Source organism: Amblyomma mixtum, chromosome 9 (genome assembly GCF_055824585.1).
Source record: "Amblyomma mixtum isolate Tamu chromosome 9, ASM5582458v1, whole genome shotgun sequence".
Classification (NCBI taxonomy): Eukaryota; Metazoa; Arthropoda; class Arachnida; order Ixodida; family Ixodidae; genus Amblyomma; species Amblyomma mixtum.
Window position 1 is genome coordinate 50,214,984 of NC_143020.1, and position 22,782 is coordinate 50,237,765.

Genomic DNA, 22,782 nt, shown 5'->3' on the forward strand with positions numbered 1-22,782 from the left:
CCCATACTTGAACATGTTTCTTTTAAACTTGAAGAAGAATTTTGTGCAGTCACTCAGGAGTTGTGCTCATTGGTACGAGCTGTGTCATCTCTCTTACGAAGAAGGACAGCTCGACAAAATAAACAGTATTCTAGGTCCAGCGTTTGATCATGTTGCTGTTACAAACACCAAAGATATACTACCAAAGCTTGATATTAACAGCACTGAAACAAATTTGACATAACGCGATCTTAAAACTTTTTGGCTCATCACATTTCGCACCTCTTCCCGATACGTTAGCCGCATGCTGAAATTTATGCACTCGCGGATTCGAACTGATCCAATTGCTTCATCAATCATTGTACAGACATTATCGAAATTAAAACAAGTGGAAGCAGCACTTGTGCCAGAGAAAGAGAGCTATTGCACTTTTGTCTCTCGGATTTACAAGTTCACTAATACAATTTTTTTTTTTTGCAGAGTGTGGAGAACCACTGGTTCCCTCATCGCAGGAATTTATTGTAAGAATAAATTCTGCTGAACTGCACCAGAGACTTTTTGCTTGAATGGTGTGGAGTATTAATGGAGCCACGGCTCCGAAACACCAATATAAATTGCATGAATGATGAAATGCAAATAGTTAATTTAACGAAATGAGTAATTACAGTTCAGCAAACAGCTTTGAGCTACCATGCCGTACCTCTGAGTGGCCATATATAAGAATAGCGATGAAGAAAATGTATCACCTTTCTTAGATTTATTTCTCATCAACAACTCGTTCGTTAGTACGAACTCCGCACAGAGCTGTATATCTTACTGTTGACGCAGTACGGCAGCGTTGTGGTCGGTGCCTTCGAGTAAGTTATCTCTTGATTCAAATTTGCTCTGCTTCGTGGAAGTGATAACAATACACATAAAGCGTCAGTATATTTTTGCCAGCTTTCTTAAGGCTCGCCAATAATTTGTGGCACTTGGACACTGTAGGTAAAGTTCAGGCTATTAATTTCTGTCCCATTGAGCGAATAATTTGTGGCACTTGGACACTGCAGATAAAGTTCAGGCTATTAATCTCAGTCCCCATTAAAAATTGTTTCATGCGCTGCATTTTGCGCACCGATGACAATTTTATAAATTCCTCAGCTTAACTGCGAAAAATGAGGCGTGACGCACATATGACACTCTTAATCTAAAAAAACCTTTGCCATGTAACCATAAAGATTAAGTCAGAAATTAATTGAAAGTACAAACCTTAGAAGCAATGGTAAGGGGAAAAGTGTCTAGTCAGGCTCCAGTAAGCAGAAATATGGTGCAGGACGATGAGCAGAAGTGCTAGGAAGGTTTCTGACGGTATACCGAACGCAGTGCCTCGCGATCATGAGCATATCAAAAAATGCCTTCCGCTCTAAGCCCAGATCAATTTAAATCATGCGTGGAACCATTGAGATCAAGCGCCAAAGCACCTAAACAAAGTCCGAAATGATGTGGACGCAGTTGGGCATTGCTCCGGTGATTTGCGATATGTCTGCGGGAATCTCGCAAAAAAAGCAAAATGATAAACCTGAATGCCTGCGGCTTTGAGCATGAGTGAACAGTACAAGGATTCATGGAATTACTCCCTCACAATGAAGCATCGGCTCGATGATTTACAACAAGGAAGTAATGAAAAATAAATTCTGAGAAGAGAAAAATAAACACTGACAGTGCATACACAAGCCGTCCATCAGAAGGCTTAAGGCGTACAACATGCAGAACTTTGGGCGTGAACTGCTTCAACTCCAACGGGGCAACCTAGCAGTCAAAGAGAGAAAGGATTTTTAGCGAGAGGAAAGGAGGAGAGGTCGGCACATGGAAGCAGTCAAATTCTTTAATTCCACGTAGAACTTAGCAGTGGCCAATGTAGCGGCTCTAAAGCTGTTCAATGAGTCCGCCGCAGCGAACGGGCCTCCACACCCACACTTGCTCCCCGGTCTCGTAGTGCTGGGCATAGGTGGGCTGTTGGTCCTTGATTCGTAACTAGGCAACTCGTACTTGTGTACGGTGGAGGTAGGCGGTGACGTCGATGTTGTGTTCACCGGTGATGTTTACGAGCATGGCGGCGAGAGTGGTGGCGGCTTCCTTGCCGTGCACAAGACTAAACGGGCTTCTCCTGCACAGCGGTTGTTGCACGCAAAGGCGACGTAAAGTCGCAGGTGTTATATTCGGCGCCGGCATATTTAGCGAGCATGTCAGCGACGGTTTTTTTTGAGGCGCTCCGTAATTCCGTAGAACTGTGGATGGTATGCAGTAGTCGACCGGAGGCTTGTGTAGCTCGGTAGGTAAGATGTTCCTCTATTCGTGACGAGAACGTCTGGTGTGCCATGCCGCAAAACGGTCTTCTCTACGAAATAATTTGCGACCTTCGCAATAGCACCACTCGGCAGGGCTTCCGCTTCGGCGCAATAGGTCAACCAGCCGTTAGCCTTGACAACCTACACTGCTCGATGTTGCCGTTGGGGCGGAGTCGACGAGATCCACACCAATCTGTTGAGATGGTTTTCTTGATGCTGGTATGGGCTTCAATAGACCATGTGACCCTATCTTTGCATCTTACCTTGTTAAAGATAACGGCATCTTTTGACTTACCGGGCATGGACAGTAGATACTTCGAAATACGTAGCGCGAAAAAACAAGACACAGGCAAGGTGAAGACAGGACACGAGCGCTTCTCACGACTCATTACTGACTGAGGTGTGTGGGCAAGGGCGAACACACGGCTACCAGAATTTTCAATCTGATCTTCTTCTATTATCTCTCTTCCTAGTTGGGCTTCAACACTGAGGTGTGTGGGCAAGGGCGAAGGACTAGCCCAGTTTAGCTTACTTGGACAGTAGATACATGGCCAGTATATTTAGCCTGAAGTCGGCGTAGGAATCCCAAGATTCTGTATTGTTTCGTTTGTAGCGCGAAACCTGGAGGATTTCTTCTTGTAGGCTGTTCGGAACGGCGCGGAGGTACGCGGTCCAGTTTTGGACGAAGTTCTTCATGAGGACGTCTTCTTTCAGACACAAAATAGAAAAAGTCCACTTCAGCGCTGCTGGGAAGGAGCCTTGCCTGCCAGATACTGGAGGAGACGCTGTAGGCCGAAATCCGAGCATTGAAGCGAAGTCCATGGCGCTTATCGATCCGAGAAAAAGTTGTCCTTATCACCCGCTTCCGGCGGGTGGTCGACAAGTGTAGAGGTAGTTAGTCCAAATAAAAGTGTGTGCGGCAACAATTGTAGACGATGGTTATATAAAACTCTAGGAGGTGCAGGCTTCATGCAGAGACTTGGCCGGATGGGACCTTCAAATGGCAAGCTAGCGGAGCATGCAGCCGGCGCTGAGCACCTTGAATGGTTGTTCGTAGAGTCGCGGCGGAATTTTTACGTACTCCAAATGATGGTAAGGCACTCCTCTATCGTCGAATAGTTAGCCTCTGTTTTGGAAAGGGTACGGCTAGCGTGCGCGGTTAATGTCTCTCGTCCGTCCATTTCCTAAACGAGCACGGCGATTAGCCCAACGCTTCTCGCATCGGAATAAGTTTCCGTTTCGGCGTATTCATGAAAGTGCCCAACGGTTGTGAAGCGGTGTGGGGGAGGGACCGTAACGCCAGCAAATTTCTTTGATGGCTTCCTATGCGGTAATTTTTCATTGAATTGTACGTCTGTCTTTGTCAGGTCAGAGGCTACCCGATGCGAGAAAAAAAAGTTTCTACAAATCGTCGGTAATAGGCGCACAGTACGCGCAACCTGCTGACAGCTCTTGTCAGCTGGGGACAGATACTGGGCAAAGGTAGCTGCCTTATGCAGGTCTCGGCGGACTTTGTCTTTGCTTACGGTGAAACCTAGAAGAAGAAACTGTCCATTGGAGTAGCGGCACTTCAAAGCCTCAAGGTTAGCCCGGACGACTTCATTCCCTCCAGCGCTGTTCGAAGCCTTTTTAGCTGGCCGCCAAAGACCGAGGAAACAAAAACGATGTCATCTTAACTTACTAGGCAACTTTTCCTGGAGGCACAAACCATCGGCTAAGTACTAGGAGTGAGCTGGCTCTGTCTGGTCCTGTATAGGATCAGGGCTGAATTCATTTTCCTTATACTGGCACTGCCTTTTTGCGCCATATCCGAAAATGGCTCCTCTTATCCGTTGTTCTGCTGGTATTGGCAGTGCCCCTTTATATCATCTTGAACAACGGCCCTTAATATCCGCAGCTATCCTCATATTGGCAAAGCCACTACATTACCGTCCCCCCCCAACGATGGCCCTACTTTTACGCAGTAACGACCGTATTGGCAATGTCGATTAATTATGCTCCAGTAATGGCACTACTTGTTCTCCGTAGCCCCCATAATGGCAATGCCGCTTGACTAGAACTCTAACGATGAGACTACTCGTCTGCTTTTTCCCAGTATTGGCGAAGTATTGGCCCGTATTGGCTCTTTCACCTTCAATGATGTCCGTACGCTTGGTTCCACATACTGGCAATGCCGCTTCACTAAACCTCCAATGGTGGCCGTGATTTTCCGCTAACTCTACCTATATCAGCAATGCCACTTGATTACAACTCCAACAATGGCCCAAGATGTCTGCTATCTTCCCTGCATTGGGAATGCCACTCCGTCACTAATCCAATGATCTCCCTGGTACGTTCAACGACGATCTTCGTCAATATACTTTTTCATACTCGCGCTTCTTTCGTAATTTACAACTATTTGCTTTGTTTCATGAACAACAACAACGGCAAACATTGATGTGTAATTACTGAAGAAAGCTATGTTTACCCGCCAAGTGATCGAAAAATGAGCAGACGAAAGATTCATACCCCGAGGCATTAATTTTGAAAAGCAGCATTTTTTGATATTATGGCATGTAGCGTAGCTGACAAAGAAATTTGTTGCTTGGAATGTTCATCCAACAGGGCTCAAGTAAAAAAACAAAAACAAATTTTGGGGTTTTTGGAAGCATTAAAATATCCCACAACTTTTTTCTTCTATCGAAAACTAAAATTTCGAAGAGTAGTATTTTTAATTTCATGGAGATTATATAACGCATCCACAAGAGCAGGATTTGACCACCCTGGTGTAGTACTTGGCCGCAACCTTCTATGAACAACCCAATTGAGCCTCGATCCTCGCTCTCCATCGGCTGCGAAGCAACAGACGAAGGCAGCGGTCTACCCTGTGACGTAACGGAGGATGCTAAGAATCACTGCATCCCGACAGGCCGCCATTGGGAACTAAACCTGGCAATGTTTAACGCAAGAACCATATACAGTGAGGCTACCTGAACAGTGCTGTTGGAGGAATTAGCGGGTATTGAATGGGATGTCACAGGGCTTAGTGAGGTTAGGAGGACACATGAGGCGTATACACTACTAAAGGACAGGCACATCCGGTGCTGTCGTGAATTAGCAGACAGACGAGAAGTAGTTATGGGATTGCTCATCAATCAGGATATAGTTGGCAACATAGAGGAGTATACTATTAACGAGAGGGTGGCAGCTATCGTAATCAGGCTTAATAAGAGTTACAAGCTGGAGGTGGTGCAGGCCTACGCGCCTACATCAAGCCATGACGATCAGATCGCTGAAAGCTCTATGAAGACGTGAAATCGGCAATGACCAAAGTAGATAGATAGATACAGAGAGAGGGGAAAGGCAGGGATGTTAACCAGAAAGGATTCCGGTTGGCTACACTGCACAGTGGAAGGGTGGGCGACTTCAATGTGAAGGTAGGCAAGAAGCAGGATGGAGACCAGGCGGTAGGTGACTTTGGCATAGGTTCTAGTTATTAGTTGAGTTCGCATATAGAAATAATTTACGGATTATGGTTACCTTCTGCCGCAAACGAGCCAACAGGAAGTGGACTTGGAAAAGCCGCAATAGTGAGACTAAAAGTGAAATAGACTTCATACTGTGCGCTCACCCTGAATCGTAGAGGATGTAGAGGTCTTCGGAAAGGTCCGTTGAAGCGACCACAGAATGGTGAGGTCTCGTATTATCTGAGATTTGGAAAGGGAACGAATGCAACTAGTGAAGCGGAAGCCTATTAGCAAGTTAGCATTAAGAGGGAAAGGAAAGGAATTTAGGATTTCGCTGTAGAAGAGATTTTCCGCGTTAACTGAAGAAGACAACCTTAATGGTGAAGCAATGAACGATAATCTCACAGCTATTATTACGGCGCGCGCCGTAGAAGTAGGCGGTAGGATGGTTTGACTGGATACCGGGAAGCTACCTCAGGAGACTAAAGACCTCATTAACGAACGCCAAAGCATGTCGACATCTAGCTCCAAAGACAGAATAGAAGAAGCAGAGATGTCGAAGTTAATAAATAAACACAAGGTAGCCGGCATCAGGGAGTTTAACATGGAGAATATCGAGCATACTCTAAAGACCAGAGGTAGCCTGAAAGCAACGAAAAGAAGACTAGGTATGGATAAAAGCCAGATCTAGGCGATGAGAGACAAAGAGGGCAATTCCATTCGCAATATGGATAAGATAGTTAAAGTATCCGAAGAGTTTTACACAAACCTATAGAGCAATGAATGTAATCAGAACGTTACTGAGAGAGGCAGTCGAGCACAAGAGACTAAAGATCTCAGGAGACTAAAGATCTGATTAAGAAACGTCAAAGCATGAGGACATGTAACTCCAGAAACACAATAGAACTAGCAGAGTTGCCGAAGTTAATAAATAGGCACAAGGTAGCCGACATCAGGAAGTTTAACATGGAGAAAATCGGGCATGCTCTAAACACCGGAGGTAGCCTAAAAGCAATGAAGAGGAGACTAGGTATAGATAAAAACCAGATCTAGGCGATGAGAGACAAAGAGGGAAATGCTATTAGTGATATAGATAAGTAAAGTATCCGAAGAGTTTTACACAAACCTATAGAGCAGTGAATGTAATCAGAACGTTACTGAGAGAGACAGTCGAGCACAGCAATGGAACATCCCACCAGTAACGGAGGAGGAAGTAAAGAAAGCCTTAGGAGCAATGCAAAGGAGTAAAAAATTCAGGGGGCACTTTGACTGTCTAAAGTGCGTAGAGGCGAAAGCGTTTTCCGCACCACTTTCGCTGCTTCTGTGGCACTGGTGGCGTCACATATAATTGAGTACTAATTACTGAGTGATGACAAATGACTAATTAATGATTAATTACTGATTAATGCCTGACTAGTAATTAACTACTAATTAATGACGCTTAAGCTTCGCCTTTAGGAGTGGAACGCGACAGCGTGTTGTAGCCCTGCCACGGAGTTCCACAGAACGCCACCACCCATTCGGCGAGATGCCTTGCCCTTTGAGCGCAACGCTTTTTGAGGAAAGGAAATGGCGCAGTAATTCTCTTTTCCACCTGAGGTAGGTAGGTAGGAACGACTTTAATTGCTCTAGAAAGGTGCTAGTAGCAGACGAGAAAGAAGAGGTCCATCTTCCTTCTTCTCACAGGGTCGGTGCCCCTATTCCAGGGCCCCGCTGAGCTTCGCTGCTCGTTGGGCGTGCTGGATAAGACCTTGTTGGCAACCCAGATCGCCGCTGGAGAGCCGGCTCTCCCACTGTTCTGCACTCGGGTCTTTGCGAAAGTTGTCGTTTTTACTGCATTCCCACGTGATGTGGTACAACGATGGTTTGTTACCACACCACGGGCAAGTGTCCCGATATTGCGTCGGGTAAATCTTGCTAAGGATATGCAGGTTTGGGAATGTTCCTGTCTGCAATCTTCGCCAATACACTGCCTCTAGTTGATTTAGATCAGGATGAGGCGGCGGATAGCGGATCCGTACCCCCTTATAGTAGTTGAGAATGTCTGAGTACGTAGGGCTGACTCGGTCGGGTAGATCGTCCGATTGGGAGGAAGCTCGGCTCGTATACCCTCGAGCTACCTCGTCGGCGCGTTCGTTCCCGGCTATGTCGGTGTGTCCTGGCACCCAGTAAATGCTGTGTGTGACTTTTGGTGGGGTCGCGCTCTGGAAGAGCCGGAGCGCGGCGCGACCTATGCGGCCGTTCATGTAGTTACGGCACGCTTCTCTCGAATCTGTAAGGATGGTAAGGGACATGTTGCTTCGATAACCGGCTACCGCCGCTAGAGCTACGGCCAGCTCCTCCCCTTCGGTTACCGTGCAATCCCTCACTGAGGCGCTAGCTAATTCCTTTAAGTTCGAATCAATAACTACCGCCACTGTGCTGTTATGTGAGCTTCCTGTATACGGAGCCGCGTCCGTGTATACCGTTGTGGATTTTGTAGCTAGATTTTGTTGTACATACCTCGCCCGGGCTGCCCTACGGGCCGCATGCAAGTTGGGGTCCATGTTCCGGGGAAGGGAGCGAACCTTTAGCGTCTGGCGAATTGCGTCCGGTATGCTCGCAGTACGATTCTCGAATTCCGCAGTTCGGCCTAGCCCCAGACGCCTAAGGAGCGAGCGCCCCGTAGGAGTCTGCTGGAGCCTAGCTAACTGCGTGACCAGTTGGGCTTCTTTGATCTCTTCGAAGGTGTTGTGAATTCCAAGAGCCAGTAGTTTTTCGTTGGAGGTGGTCATTGGTAGATGCAGGGCAGTCTTGTAAGCTTTGCGGAGTATGGTATCTGCACTATCTACTTCTCCTTTGTTGAGGCTGAAGTACGGGAGGGCGTAACCCACGCGACTGACCACCAGGCTCTGAACCAGGCGCAGGGTATCCCCCTCTCGCATGCCGCTCCGCTTCTGCGACACGCGCGTGATCATTCTGGCGACCTGAGTGGTCGATTGCTTGAGAAGGTCGAGCGTATGGCCGCATCGCTGGTTGCTCTGCAGCCACATTCCCAAGACTCGTATCTTGTCTCGTTCGGGAATTAGCTGTCCTTCGAGGGAGACATTGAGGGACCCTTCCTTGTGTTTCCCTTTGTGGACTCGCAGGAGTTCTGATTTTTCGGTGGAGCAGGCGAGGCCTCGTGTACTGACATATTCTTCCACGCAGGTAGCCGCTGCTTGCAGTCGTTCTTCTTTCTGGCCGAGCGACCCAGTGGTAACCCAGACCGTGACGTCGTCAGCGTATATTGCGTGCTGTATGCCTTCGATCTTCTCGAGTTGTCTCGCGAGGCCGATCATGGCCACGTTGAAAAGTAGTGGCGAGATGACGGACCCTTGAGGTGTGCCTTTGTTGGGGGTCGAAAATTTAGCGCTGCGAAGGTCTCCGAGCCCAACCGTTGCAGTGCGGTTGGAGAGAAAGGCCTTCACGTAGCTGTGAATCTTCTCGCCGCAGTGGAGGTTGTCAAGTCCTTCCATTACAGCCGTGTGGCTAACGTTGTCAAAGGCTCCTTTGATGTCCAGGGCCATAACCACGTTCTCGCCTACGCTCGGGACGTTGGTGAGGACTTCCTCTTTGAGTTGTAAGAGGACGTCCTGGGTGGAGAGGTGGGCTCGGAAGCCGAACATACTGTGGGGGTACAGGTCTTCGTCTTCCATGTAGCTTTGGAGCCTCCGAGTAACGACTCGCTCGTAGAGCTTGCCTAGGCAGGAGGTGAGTGAGATAGGTCGGAGATTTTCGATCTGGAGTTTCTTACCCGGTTTGGGGATCATTACGACCTCTGCATGCTTCCACTCTTCAGGAACCGTTCCTGCGACCCAGTGCCCGTTGAGGAAGGTGGTCAGTTGGTCGACCGCCTCGTCGCTGAGGTTGCGTATGAGTGCGTTCTGGATCTTGTCTGCTCCCGCCGCAGTGTTGCGCGTGCATGCCTTTATGGCAGCGAACACTTCTTCCCTGGTGATCGGCCTGTCTAAGTGGGTGTTCGGTTTCCCCAGGTATGGTTTCGCGTATGCCGCAGGCAGGGTCGTGCCGTAGCATTTCTCTTTGGCCTTATCTAGCAGTTCCTCTTCCGTACCCTCGAAGGTGTGGACGAGTCTGCGGATAGCTTTCCCGCTTTCGGCCCTGGTTTGGGTAGGGTCGAGGAGGGTCTTGAGTATACGCCACGTTCTCGCCGTGCTGAGGGTGCCGTCCAGCGAGCTACTGAACTGCTGCCAGCTCTGCCTGGCCAGTTGGGTCGCGTACTCCTCCGCTATCTTGGTGACTTCTGCGATCTTGAGCTTGAGCTTCCTGTTAAAGCGCTGCTTCTTCCAGCGCTTGGTGAGTCCTCGACGTGACTCCCATAGCCTGATGAGCCGAGGGTCCACCTCTGGTGTTTGCTCGGTGCGATCCACTTCCTGAGTGTACCGCTTCTGGATGTCTTTAAGTTGTTGGCACCAATCATCTATGGAAGTAATCCCCCCTTCCAGGTCCGCGCAAGCCTTGCGGAAAGCCGGCCAGTTGGTGATCTTGGCTGTGCCGAGCTTGCGCTTGATGTTGGTGGCTGCTATCGTGGTCTTCAGGATATAGTGGTCACTGCCTAGATTCTCCAGCAGATTCTCCCACGTTGCGTGCTTCACTCCCCTGACAAACGTTAAGTCCGGACACGTATCCGGGCAGATCGAAGTGCCAAGGCGCGTGGGTTGAAGTTCGTCTGTTAAGAGGGTACATTGGATCTCTTCCGCCGCGTCCTCGACCTGTATACCTTTGTGATTATTAGTGGGGTATCCCCATTGCTGTCCGCGAGCGTTGAAGTCGCCTACAATGAGCAACGAGTTGCTTTTCGCAAGTTTGCTGGCCCCTAGAAAGAGTGTATCAAAATTCGCGTCCCGCTGGCGAGGCGGGCTGTAGAGGTTTACGATAAAGACACTCTTTTCCTTACGCTTCTTTTTGGGAATAATTTCCGTCACTAAGTGTTCAATTTTGGTGTTGGGAATTGGGTCATGGGCTATGGCTACCAACTTTTTGCTGACCAAGGTTGCCGTGCGTCCGCTATCGTAGCACGTATATCCCCTGAGTGACGGTGTCGTGTTAGTTTCCTGTAAAGCTATTATATCGGGTGTGGAGCCTTGCGTATGTAAAAACTGCATTAGGAGTCCCTGCTTTTGGCGGTACCCCCTGCAGTTCCATTGCCAGATTTCAAGTGGAGTTTGTTTAGCCATGGTTTTGGGCATTGTTCTGATTGGAGCCTTCAGTTCCGAAACGGCGCTCGTGTATGAGCCTGTCCCGGGCCTCGTTTGTTATTCGTTGCGTATTTTGACTTTTGACGTGGTTGCGGAATCTTTGGTCCTGCAACGAAACTTTTTGCTGTAGTAATGTGACGTTCTGTTCTGACAGGTTGAGTTGGACCTGCATGGCATCTAATCTTGCATGAGTTTGGCGGAACTGTCCTTCGGTGCGAATCATGAAATCATCCATGCGCTGCATGAAAGCTCTTAATTCTTCGGGGTTCACTGCTAAGGGGGTTGGAGATCGTTGCACTTCGGCCGCCGGGGTCGGGGGCCGCGGTACGTGCCCTGTTCTCTGAGCCTGCATCTCTTTAATGAGGTCATCGATTTTTTTTCGGAGATGTGCATTCTCCTCTCTTAGTGCTTTAATTTCTTTCGAGTTACGCGTAATATTATCTTGATCCGAGTGCGGAATCAGTGGGTTTGGAGAGCCCGCTCCCCAGCTCACCTTGACGCCGCCCTTCTTCTGTTGTTTCTGCGGCGGCTGCTGCTGCTGCTGCTTCGGCTTGGCCGTTGACCGGTTGAGCGGCGGGAAAGAGTCATCCCTGGATCGGCTCTGGCTGCGATCTCGCACGGTGCTAGGGCCTCGGCTCGAGGAGCGGCCATGGTCCCGCTCCGAGCTAAGCCACCTGGGTCGGCGCTCTCGACTCAGGTGCGGGTTCCGCTGCTGCTGCTGCGGTTGTTGCTGCTGCGTCAGTTGTTGTTGCTGCTGCTGCTGCTGCTGCTGCGGCTGCTGCTGCTGCTGCCATTGTTGTTTCCGGGACTGCCGGCCGCCGGTCGTGCTGCCCCGGAGCTCGTCAGTAGTCTTGAGGCGTCGACGGCACTCCCTGGTGACGTGGTCGCCTTCGCACACCATGCATTTGGCCTTGCACGGGTGGCCTTCTGGTGGGTCGTGTGTGCCGCACGTCCTGCAGAGCTTGGTGTTCGGCGTTGGACAGACGTCCGAACGATGGCCTTGCTCTCCGCACACGTAGCAGATCTGCCTCGTAGGACGATATGGGTAGGTCTTGAATTCTCCGGAGCGGTAGATGACCCACTGCGGGATATACGGGCCGTCGAACGTGATGAGCGCCGTTTCCGACTTGCCCAGCATTCTCGCTTCCAGGATCTTCACTCCTTGGGATCGAAGCCGCAGCCTCGATTTCAGTAGGGCCGGTGATTGCCCCGGCATGACGCCGTGGATTACCGCACGCTTCAGGTCGTCCGGTAGGGCTGGATAGGTGTTGGTCGCATACGTCTGGTCATTGATCGTGAGCTTTTCGATCTTCCTGAGCACGTCGCCGATGTCCAGGTCGGGCGTGCTCGCAATCATGATGTTCGATCCGGGCCGGAGTCTCATGATGAAGTCTTCTTCCTTGATCTTTCCTCCGCTGGCCGCGACGAGGGCTTGCGTTGCCTGGTCGACACGGATTTCGCTGATTTTTAGGCCTCCCTTGGGGCGATAAATGATCTTGATATCATCCTTCGGTAGCGGCGGCGGACGTGGCCTTATCTGCCGCTGCGCTCCCGCCAGATGTGGTTTTAATGTAAAGCGCGGCACGCCACTCGCTTGCGTCTCTGCTCCACCAGCTGCGGCTGTCGGCGCTATCTTGTTTGCTTCTTCCCGGGGATCGCCTGGCCCCTTCGAGCCTTTCTTCGAGCCTTTCCTTTTCAGGCGCCGTTTGTAAGAAACAAGCTCCCAACGATCCATGTCTTCGTCTTGCAGTGGGTCGATGTCGGCCCCGTCGTCCCGCTGCGGTGGCGAGGTCTCCATGGCCTCGGTCACTGCGTCCCCGAGTCCGGGGCTCGCATTGACCGGCGACGCGGTAGGAGATTCCCCCGTACCTTCAATATTCGCCGAACCTTGGGCCGAGGTCCGGGTAGGTTCATTCATGATAGGGTCGTCAGCGTCCCGGGGTTCCATGCTGGCCGATGTCTAGACACGCAAGCACCGCACGGGCCCGCCCCGGGAGCGCGCTAGGCCTACGCTAGGCTCAGCGCTCCCGGCCGCAGGTGGCCACTCAAAAGTCCGATAATAGTCCAAAAAATGGGCCTACCGGCTCAAGAGTGGTGTCGCCGTGGTCCAGGTGACGTTATCCGTCGATGTAGCCGAAAAGTTTCGGTGGCCCACGTGAAAATTCGGTCGGAATCTTCGAAAAGACACGGAGCCGATGTGGAGTGCGTCCGTCCACATGCGAACGCCCGCGTTCCTCCCCTTTCCACCTGAGGTTCCGAGCAGTGCGGCCGTGCTCCGCATGGCCTCCGGCCTCGTGTCCATCTTAAGCATGAAATCCTTTTAGCTCCCGTTGTCGGCATTGTGGTGACGTCACGCCAAGACCGAGAGCCATCATCCGGGCACTGAAATCCACTCATTCGGGCTCTGAAACGAGAACATCCGGGCACCGTATGAGACTTAGCGAGATTCAACGAGACTCTCTAAGCCCTCCTTCGGGACCAGCATACAAGCGCTGGTTGCTCTCCAAACGAGTCACAAAAAATAACTGCTGCCATTGTCTTCTCAATGTTTATCAAGATATCAGTCGAGCTGTGCATTTGATAATGCACGGAATTATAATTTCCGATTTCTAATAACGCGTGGAAAAAGCACATACATGCCACAATACACTTCGTTGTCACGCGTGATCTGTTAGGGGCTTTGAGAGACGGCCGCTTAGAGAAAGAGGGCGAGAAGGGCTTTCGGCGGAAAACTTTCGCTCCCTCCCCAAGGATGGCGCTGCGGTCTCACACTCACGCATGTAAAAGACCGGCCGCTTGGCCTTCAAGATGTTCAAGCCCTTTCCCCCTCTGGCAGGCAGATGTATACACGCTCGCGGAGTACTCGAACGCGCTGCATATACATTCTTGTCAGGCCTGCGTCTCGTCGTGTCCACGTACGCTTCTGCATCGTCCTGGATTACAATGCCGCCACCGTCACAGCTGCTTAAGCCGAGCAATAGAGCCTGTGTTAGGCCCATAAACATTTCATGCTTACTCTACTCTCGGTTACGGGAAAGGCGCAATTTTTTGGCGAATCTCATTGAATTCTGTTCCCGTGAATTGTGCGAAGGAATCGGAAATGTGCTCCATGCCAGCCGATACCGGATTTCGCCAGGTACGACCACTGCTTGCCCATTTTTCGGGACTTCAAGTGTCGACACTTGGTGAACCGCGCTTGGCCTAACGCTTGGCCGCACGCCGGTACCGCGCCGCTGGGACCCGCTCGCCACGCGGACCACCCATAACGATCGCATCATGGAATACGCCGTCGAAGGCGAAGTCATTACTCCGGCTCAACTTGCCGAAGGAGGATGGAAGACCGTTCTCAACCTGGAAGAACGTTACCGGCGCCTCGGGGCGAAGAACGCCATTCATGGGAACGCAGACCCGACGAACGCGCCGGCGACGCCGGGGAACGAACACGGCACCGCTTCCGGCGTTCCTCGTAACGAAGGCAAATCCAACTCCGCTCTTCGGAGAAAAACCACCCGCCCGACGTAGGCAGGCACCGCTGCCACGTCTACCAGCAAACGACAACAAAGTCGTCGTCAGGCCGCGAGGCATGGACTTGCGCACCGTCGCGCCGCGCCACATTCTCAGCTACCTGCGTAGCGTTCGACCTACCGCTTGAAGAGGTGGTGAATCAAGACAGCCTTCGTGTTAGCACCGTTAACCACACATTCACCATTAGCACACCGAATAAGCTCAGGGCTTCGGTGTACAGCAATCTGAGACTGCTGAAGATGGACGACAAAGAGTACGAAGTGTCATCGTACGTGTCGGCACCGGACGACTCCACAAGAGGCGCCATTTATTGTGCATATGATGGCGGGACACCTGATGAGGTCCGACAGGGATTCCTGAAGCGCAACCAGAGGATTCCGGTGGTGGATGCTCGCCGCCTCGGACAATCAATGTCCATCCTGGTGACTTTCGCCGGCAAGAAGGCTCCAGACACCATCTACTACTGGGAGAGTCCTCTCAGTGTACACCCGTACAGGGATCAGGTCGAAACCTGTTTCAACTGCAGAAGAGTCGGTCATCGGGCAGACGTCTGCTACAGACCCAGGACCCAGCTGTGCCGCAGATGTGGTGAAAAACACCCTCCCCTAGCCGAGGGTGAAGAACACACCTGCACGCCAAAGTGCATTGTGTGCAAAGGCGCCCATAACACCGGCAGCAGGAACTGCAAGCATCGCTTTGTCGACCGCCGCCTCCGATACAACCAACAACAAAAGAAAGCGACCAGCGAAGAATGCGACTAGCAGTCCGGACACAAGTCGCGTTCCAGAGACAAGGCCGGCAACCGATCGTCGAGCCACCGTCGGCGCAGCAATTCCCGCGACAGATCCACCTCCTTCCCACCGCTGTCGTCGAGCCAGGGTGGCAGTTTGAGGCAGGGGAGCAAGGACACACGGAGGAGTGCGAGTAGGCGCAGGAGTGGAAGCTGCTCGACAAAGCAGGTGAGCTGGCCGGATATGGCCTCCCAAAATTACACTGCTCGCGAGAAGGAGCTCCTAGCTAAAATACAGTCCAGCGACGAAACCATTGCGCGAATGCAGCGAGAGATGGCCGAAATTAAAAGGCTGTTTAAATCGCTACAGCCCCCCGCAACAGCCATGCCGAACGCATCTCGCACGCCCCCCTCTCCCGCGCTCAGCGCTGCACCTTCCACCAGTAATGCGATGGAGACGGATAGCCGCATTAACCTGAAAAGGCCGGCTCCTTCAGACGAGGGCTGCGAATCGAAACGCGCTGCGGAAGCGTCCAAAGAGGACAACCCGCAACCGACAATCAAACCGAAGGCTTCAGAAAAGATAAGAGCCGAAGTGAATGCCCTCGAGAAGAAATTTAGCGGTCTCGAGGAAAAAGTTAATAATCTTACGAGGGAAGTAACCGACCTAGGTACAAACATCGCTGCCTTTTTCCATCGAGTAGTGGAGCGCCTCGCGGCCTTGGAGGGAAGCCGTAACGTTATGCCACCAGTGGCGACCTTGCCCGTTATCATCCCTCCCATATCCCACCATGGCCCCTCGCAAACAAATTGAGGTATGGCAATAGAAATGCAGGGGGTTCCGCAACAAGCGGGGAAACCTGCAGTTTCACATCCAAAACCTAGGTAGACAACCGGACGTGATAGCCCTTCAAGAAGCTAGCGGCCCGGCGAAATTACGAGGCTATAAAGCATTCCTTCCACCCTCAAACTCAGTGACGTTGGCGACGACGCCGTTCACCGCTACCTTTGTGCAACGCAACATTACGGCTATACAACACACTATAGATAGCTCTAACGAACAATACACGTTCCTAGAAATTGTGCCGAGCAAAAAGCGGGACGCCAATCTCTTTATTCTGAACTTATACAGTTCCCCAAAAGACAGAGGGTCAGGAATTCTAGACCTACTGCTTAAAGCCACGCGCCTGGCCGCCAGGACACAACTCCTTGTGGTAGGCGACTTTAACGCCCAACATTCGGCTTCGGACTATCGCAAAAACAACCCCAAGGGAACCAAGCTGTGACAAACGTTCCAAAACCTGGGCCTCACATTTCTTAACGATCCCCAAGAAAACACGCGGGTCGGAAATAGCGTTAGCGTAGATACCTCACCGGATCTCACATTGTCCAAAAACATTCGCGACGCCCGCTGGTCGAACACGAAACACACGCTTGGAAGCGACCATTATATAATAGCCACGTCATTTGACACGAAATTGCACAAACTGCACCTCATGCGAACTCGCATTACCGACTGGGATAGGTTCAGGCGCTTACGAGAGCAGACTGCCCCCGGCCAGATCAATAACCTAAGGGAGTGGATCGCTGCACTCAAAGACGACGTCAAGACCACCACGGTCGAGACGCCTATTGAGGAGCCGCATCAAACGACCGACTCTAAACTCCTCCACATGTGGGAAGCGCACACCAGCCTGCTGAATCGCTGGAAGAAACAGAGACACAACAGGAACCTACGCAAGCGTATTGCGCAACTCGAGCGCCAAATCGAAAAATACACACTAGAACTACAAGAACAACAATGGGGCCAAATTTGTGATTATATGAATGTGAAGATGGGATGCAAAAAGATATGGCTCTTTCTCCGCCACCTGCTCGACCCAACACACACAAAATCCACACAACGAGACCAACTCACGAAACTAATTCACCAGTATCAGGGTACAGACACAGACCTACTCGCCGAATTGCAAAAACGCTACCTGAACACGTCACATACGGACCCCCTACCCGCATACGAGGACCTCCCCAATGAGACCCTGGACACAGACATAGTGGATGCCGAAGTCTGGTTTGCTCTGGGTCAGCTCCGTACCACCTCCGCAGCGGGACCGGACGGAGTGTCGAACAAGACGCTCAGAAACCTGGACCCCAAGTCTGTCGCGGCTCTGAGAGACCTAATGAACACCTACTGGAGGGAAGGCGAGATCCCCCAGGAATGGAGGCATGCACGGGTGACCTTCATCCCCAAACCGGGGAAGAAACTCTCGATCGAGAATCTGCGCCCCATCTCCCTCACATCTTGCATCGGAAAACTTATGGAGCATGTCATCCTTAACCGACTGCAAAATTACGCGGAAGACCGCGACCTACTTCCTCCCACAATGATTGGATTTAGGGCTACCTTATCCACGCAGGACGTGGTGCTCCAGCTTAAGAAGGAGGTGCTCGACCCTCCACGCGGAACTGGGACGAAGGCAGTGCTCGGGCTAGACTTGAACAAGGCCTTCGATAACGTTTCGCATGAGGCCATCCTCACGAACCTCTCTAAAATAGACCCGGGAAAACGGACATTCAATTACGTCCGATCATTCCTATCCGAGCGGGACGCAGAGCTTGCATTAGGTGGCCTCAAATCGGAGCCCATTCCTCTTGGCAGCCGAGGCACGCCACAAGGCTCGGTGCTCTCGCCTTTCCTCTTTAACCTTGCACTTATTACACTACCCCGCAAACTTGCCGCCTTGCCGGGGCTGCAGCACACTCTCTACGCGGACGACATCACCCTGTGGGTAACCACTGGGAATGGCGGCCAAATAGAGGATACCCCGCAGCAGGCAGTTGACATAATTGAAACTTACGCGTCGGGAGCAGGTCTTGAATGCTCGCACTCGAAATCCGAACTGCTGGTTCTTAAAACCAAACCACGCGGTAGAAACGCAAACCTGACCCCACCGACACCTCTGAATGTATATATGCAAGGACTTCCGGTCAAGGAGGTCCAAACCATACGCATACTCGGCATGTACATACAGAACAATCGCAAAAACACCGAAGCAATCAACAGACTCACCGCCACGGTCAATCAGACTGTGCGGCTAATCAGACGGATCTCCAGCAAAAGACGAGGCATGAAAGAGAAAGATCTATGTCGATTTGTGCAGGCTTTCGTGCTGAGCAGGATCGCCTACTCCCTCCCCTACCTGCAACTGCAGCTGGCGGAAAGAAACAAGGTCGACGCTACAATCCGGCAGGCCTACAAGGCGGCCCTTGGGCTCCCTCACCGTACGTCCACGGAGAGGTTGCTGGCCCTTGGGGTTCACAACACTCTCTCGGAGCTGTGCGAGGCGCATCTCGTTTCACAGCTCGGACGGCTCACTCGTACGAGCGCGGGAAGGGCCCTCCTATACAGACTAAAGATGTGCTGACAGCTCCCAGAGAGTAACTCGAAAACGCAGTTACCCACGCACATCAAGAAAGCTCTTTTGATCAAACCCCTACCCAAGAACATGCACCCCACGCACCACGAAGGCCGACGCACAGCGAGGGCTCGCGCACTACACACCAAATACAGCCGACACGACAACGTGGCGTACGTGGACGCAGCAGAATACCGACAAATCCCGAGAAAAGCGTTTGCAGTGGTCGCGGTGAACTGGAACGGCGCCCCGTTGGCGGCCGCGTCTATAGAAACCACTTCCTCCGAGACGGCAGAGGAAGCGGCAATAGCCTTAGCTATAGCGAACACGCCTGCTGATATTATATTCAGCGACTCCAAAACAGCCATTCGCAATTTCGCGAGGGGCCGTATTACATCTACCTCACTCCGCATCCTTCAAACCACCCGCCTTCCGATTAGAGAAGTTAAATTGATCTGGGTCCCAGCCACTCGTCTAATCCGGGGAACGAGGCGGCTCACGCGCAAGCCCGAGGTTTCGTCGACCGGGCAGTGAGCGTGCCCTCCGACCCGAAATTCACGATTGACGGGTTAATCTCATTTCATGACATCACCCATCACTTTAGGCTGGAGAGGCGCGCATATCCCCCTCCCCACAAATCGTTATCAAAAGCGCAGGAAGTCACCTGGCGCCGTCTTCAAACACGCTCCCTTCTCAATCCGGCTCTGCTTGCCCTCATATACCCTGGCCAGTACGATCCAAACTGCCATAAATGTGGTCAAAGGGCCACCTACGATCACATTCTGTGGAATTGCGCAGATGATCCGCCTCCTGCGGAGTTGATACAGCTCCCTTCTCCCGAGCGGTGGGAGGCCGTCCTGGTCAGCTCTGACCCCAAGATCCCAGTGCGGGCAATCGAGCGGGCCAACGAGGTCGCCGCTAGCCACGGGCTAGCGGCCTTCTAGTACGTGCCTCCGCAACCTGCTCTCGACGCAATAAATGTTTTACAATCCAATCTGTCATCTCGGTGGACAGCTGAGCTGCACCGCACCGTAGAGGAAGGGAGGAAGTGGGAGTGAAAGAAGACAAAGAGGGCCCGTAATGAAGAAAATGAAAATTGTATTTGAGGAAAGGCAATTACGCAGTAAATGTCTCACATATCTCGATGGACAGCCGTCAAAATTCGCGGGGGGGGGGGGGGGACTTTTTTTACCTAAAGTGTCGTCACTGATGTGTGGTTCAGATGTTAAGCTTCGCCTCTAAGAGTGGAACGCGACAGCGTCTTGCAACGCTGCCAGGGAGTCCATAGAACGCCATCGCCCAATCGGTTCTACGCCTCGCTCGTCGGTAAATTCGTTTTTGAGGAAAGGAAATGTATATGTCTCTCATACATCGGATGACACCTAACCTCGCCGGGAGGAAAGAGGCGAGGATGGGAGTGAGCGAAGACACCGTATTCACTAGACGCGCCTTTGTTCATTTCAAACCATCGAGCTTGCGGCGGACAAAACAAACAACAAAACACAATAAACGCTATGTACTCTCGCGCTCAATATGAGTTGCAACGCGCGATCATCGACCGGAGCTCGTTCCGTGGTGCGCCTTCTCCAAACAGCCGCTCGGAATTCTGGGAAAAACTGCTGTTACAGGAAACCTTACTACCCCCACTCAGGAAACAGCTTGCAGTAATTGAAATTCATTCTTTTGGCTGCGACATACTACCGCATCGCAACAGCTCTCGATAAGTTCCCTATAACTATCCTGTTAGTGGTCCAAATAAACAGCAAGAGAAAAATTATTTGATACTGAACTCTATTTGAAGCACTTGATTGAATTACGTGATCAAGTTTTATTGCAGCGACACGTTTTTCAAACCGATCTTGATGCATATCAAACAAAACGATTTTTGTAGCCCTCTGCCGCCATGACTGTCATGAGTTTGCATAAGGTATTACTAGTCATTCTCTTCACGTGACCATGCTGGTGTATAGCGAAATATTTTCATACCTAGGAATGACTCATATCAAACAAAATGGCTTTTGTAGGCCTGGGGCGCTATGCTGGAAGGCCCGAGTTTGCTGAAACTCGGAATCTTCCCGAGTTCTGGCGACGCCCTCAGATGAGTGAACTAATGGTAGCAAGACAAAATCCCACCCTCGTCACGCCTCCAGCTTCATTGGGTTATCGGGATATATTCCGTGCTTTATCATCGCATCGGCGCCACCTCATGGTCTTCTTGGGCGGTCTACAAAGAACGGGTCACGTGAGCCAACCGCCGGTGTACTTTTCATTTGTCTGTCGTTCCACCAAGTGCATTGCGTGTGCAATTCAACAAACGAGGTTTGTTGAATTTTATAATGCACTTAGTACACCTTTATAAACATTTTATAGTGTGCAAGATTTGGATTTAAAGAGCTTTAGAGTGATTCATACATTATTAAATTTTCCTTTGTACCGCGAGGGAACGCTACCAACGCTACATCATGTGCAACGCTAGGGCTAGCAACGCTGTGAAGGCTACGGAAGTAGTCCGCAAATAAAATAAAGAAAGGTATATCGCTCTGCGCTGTTTTGTGGCCGTGTGGTCTAACGCGTCGCTCCGGAGGGTCGACAGCCAATGGGAGTGCGTGGGTTCGAATCCAGCATAGTTAAACTTTTTTTTCCCACGTTTTTTTTTTCATCGCAAGTTCAATTTCGCGTGACTTGAATGAGAAAACTCGTTTTGTTCAGAATCGCTTGAATATTATTCCGTGCTCTGAAAGGAACGGGATGCATCTGTTCATTTGATGCATACCGCATACAACATGCATACACCACCTCGATATGGCCTGTTTTCCCGTGTTAAGTGTTAAATTTTGAACATAGTATTGATTTCCACAGTGACAGCAAATAGTACTACCTAAAGAGTCAGCTTGGCTCGATTTCCCTGCTCTCCTAGAAGAGCAGAAGCTGCTCAGGCAGGATTTTCATGCAGCCAGGTACAAAGAGTTCCAAGCTGTGGGTGCGTCAAGTAAGAATGCAGAAAAAGTTGTACAACGCTAGGAAAAAATTTTTCAAAAGAGCAAACAATAAATGAGACAGGACAATAAAGAATGCTGACCCTGCAGTGTTTGCGAGAAATGGTTTATTCTGGAAACAGCCAGTGGCATGGATCACAGTGCACACAAATTAAAGGACACGTGCAGTGGATGCACACCAACACACAATCAGTCAAGTGCTCCAAAACTGAAAAAAAAAATGTGGAGCCATCGAACAACACTATTTGATAAAACGAAAACCTGACCAATGTACTAACAAAGACGTGACTCGAAACAAATTCACACTCAACTGAGCAAGAGCCAGCTTGAAATCATTCACACCTCCGAAAAATTAAGGACAAAACATACAGTACTGGCTACCTCAACACTGGCACTGCATAACATGTCAAAACGACCAGAGAGTGACGGTAATGCAAGACAGCACCAAACCAGGAATACCTTTTCAGGACATGAAGATCAGACACCCATACATACCATTCCCAACCCTCACACACAAATTGAGGCCAATGCCTAGGGGTTTGTGAATGTTCGAACTTTTTGGACAGCATAATTGAATAAATTTCTGTTCAGTTAGTCGAACGAATCAAACATATATGTTCAAAATTATTTTAAATGAATCCAATTTACTCTCAAATTTTCATATACTTTCCAAATAATTGACACAACGCTTCATTAAGCTCCCCCATATTTTTCTGCAGTTAAACTTCCAAAAACTGCACACATTGACGACGTGTACCAGTATGCATATTCAAATTGGAAAAGTACTATTTCACTCCCTTACAAATTCTACTTCTCTACAGACACTATTAACATCACCACGTCAACACCTACACTACAAGTTACTGCCCAATACAATTTGATGCAACGAATTGCAATCATGCAATGATTTGATGGAAATGTTACAATTTCCTCGGTAGACTGATCGACACACACACCCAAATACACAGATATTTCACATATCCACCCACACACGCACAAAGGTGATCACAGCAAGCCGATGAGTCCTCTCTCTTTCCTCGGTAGCATATGTATTACACATCAATTCGAAGTCAGACAAGTTCCTCGATGCCACCCAAATCTTGATCACTGGAATCGGTGCTCCACT